The sequence below is a fragment of the Cryptomeria japonica genome, chromosome 11 (assembly GCF_030272615.1).
Source record: "Cryptomeria japonica chromosome 11, Sugi_1.0, whole genome shotgun sequence".
Classification (NCBI taxonomy): domain Eukaryota; kingdom Viridiplantae; phylum Streptophyta; class Pinopsida; order Cupressales; family Cupressaceae; genus Cryptomeria; species Cryptomeria japonica.
The window spans coordinates 674,947,773-674,950,473 of NC_081415.1; positions in this window are offsets into that span (position 1 = coordinate 674,947,773).

Sequence of the window (2,701 nt, forward strand, 5' to 3'; positions counted from 1 at the left end):
CTTGAACTACCATTGCTAGTAGTTGCTTAGCCAACAAAACATGGTTTCACAGTTTCCTTCTATTCAAATTTTTGATAGAGTTTGTTAGTGGTGGATTCTTGATAAGCCTCTTGAGGAGAAATATCATAAAGGAAAAGCATGAACGACTACCTAATTATTGGAGTTGCTATATAGTGACTTGACAAGATCATTTCCATAATCATATTTCAATAGCACTAGATATTTTATTACATTTATTGATAAATTTTCTAATGCACATGGATTTACTTTCTCAAATAGAAGTCTAGGATCTTTGAGAATTTTTTATAAATTTTATAGTGATCATACAATCTTAAAAGTTCATTATGATTTTTCATATAGATTATGGGGCTGAATATGTTAACCATCATTTTGAATAGTTTTGTGGTTGAGAAGATATTGTGCAACATATAGTTCCATATAATCCTCGATACAATGGCATTGCAAAATGCAAATATAGGCCCCTATAGAAAATGAAAAATGCACAAGGAAATTGGGTAGAGGATATTGAGTATGCATGTTACATCCAAAATTGAGTTCTTCACAGATGAGGATTTACATTTCTTTGCTACTCATCATTTAAAAGTTGATAATTCTCCTCTAGATTCTCTAGCCCCAAAACATCTTTATGCTCATAAAAAAATTCAGTCAATAGGTGATTGGGTCGGTGGTCTATCAGATAGAAGAAGAATAAGGTCCCAATTTCGACAAGCTCCACATCTCTCTATTGCTTAAACTTTTGATACACAATCCTTTCAAGAAGCTTCAAGTACTCCCAAGTTGTATGTTGAAATAAAAGAAAATTTCTATTCCTTATAAAGTAATCACATATGGGATCTTGTTCCTCTTCCCAAGAATGAAACTTGTTTAATGCACGTGGATCTATCAGATAATATTTTTAGTTCATGTAGTTTGACTGAAAATCATAAGAAACACTTGGTAGCAAAATGATTCCCCTAGGTTCCCAAGATTGACTACTCTCAGACATTTACTGTTAGTATAAACACGGTTATTATCAAACTAGTTAAGACTAGGTTTGACCTTTTCATACTTAGTTTAAGTTTACTTAGGCTAGTTGAGTTAGTTGTCTCACCTCATGTGGTGTAGACACATGTCCTCCCTTGTGGAGATACCTTGTACATGCATACTTGTCACTTGCTCATATACTTGTTAAGTGAGCTACAAGTGTTGCATTCTTGGAAGGTTAATCAGTGGTTGTGTCCAACCATCTCACCTCCTTCTCCTTGCCTACTTATGCAAGAATTTGTTCTCATGATCATGATTGAGTAATCTTAATACACTAGATTGAGTTCATTCATTTATGCTTGTTGTTTATTTATTAGATTCTGGAAATCATTTCATGGTATCAGAGCTGTTAAGAAATAGTTTCAAGCCTTGTGAATTTTGTAGATGATTCGATTGTTTGTCGAATTGAGTATTCGTAGTGAAATTTTAGTGTGTATTGAAGGCGTTGTCCTTCTGTGCATTCGACCTCCGTGCCCTCACCCTGCATATGGTCTCTTGTGGCGCTCATGAAGGCAGCGTGCATCCAAAGGCAGAGTGCATTCCGCAGCAGCCAGTTGGCCTACCAGCGCGGCAGTGGTAGAGTGCAGGTCTTACACCGTGTGGAAGTCGACCAAGTACCCCCCACACAGGCGGAACAAGGAAGTCGTGCCTTTCATTGGGCGAAAGTGAAGTCGTGACCAGCCTCTTGGGCATTATGATTTGTGACACCTCTTGGCTGTAGGTGATCGCAGTCTTCTGACCGAGCAGCGCGGCGTAGGAGGTCGAAGTGTTTGGCTCGAACACCCTGTGTGTTTGGGCTGAACATCCTATTTGTTCGTTGGACGTGGGTGGATTCGGAAGTCATCGCCTTAGGGGTCGGCTGACATTGCTTTTTGGGCGTCATTGAAGATATTTGGGCCAACCACCGCGCTGTATAGAAAACGGCAGCCACGTTGGACATGGGGTATGTGATCCTAGCAACGTACCATCCTCTGGTTAGCGAGTCGATGCCACTTTGGTTGCAGAGGCCCTTAGTCATTCTTACTCCCACATTCACAGCCTCAACCTGTGCTCTCCACATTTCCAGCCTATTCGACATCCGCTTCCCTTAGTAGGAGCATTTAGCGGCACGCACCCGACATACATGTTGGCAGCTTGCAGGTCATCATCATCATCTTCAGAGATTATTGTTCATGCCTTGTCTATTTCAGCTTATATCGTGACTGATTTTGCAGTTACTCATAAGTCTACATCATCCAATTTGAAACCGTTTGCAGGAGTATTAGATTCACATCGGTTCAACTTTCACCTACATCTATGGTCCCTGTTTCCAAATCATCTTCACACGACAACATTGGCTTGGAGATCATTGAGCATTCTTGGAAGACATCATTTCTCTTTTGGAGGGGAGTTTTGTTTCCCACTGGGTTTTCTCCTTTTCTCCACTTATGGGAAATTTGTACATGGGTACCTAACATGGCCTAGTAGCCAGGACCCATTATCTTTTGTTTCACTTCTCCCTAAGTTGCACTTAAGGTGGGGTGTTAGTGTAAACAAGGTTATTATCAAACTAGTTAAGACTAGGTTTTGCCTTTTCACACTTAGTTTAAGTTTACTTAGGCTAGTTTAGCTAGTTGTCTCACCTCATGTGGTGTAGACATGTGTCCTCCCTTGTGGA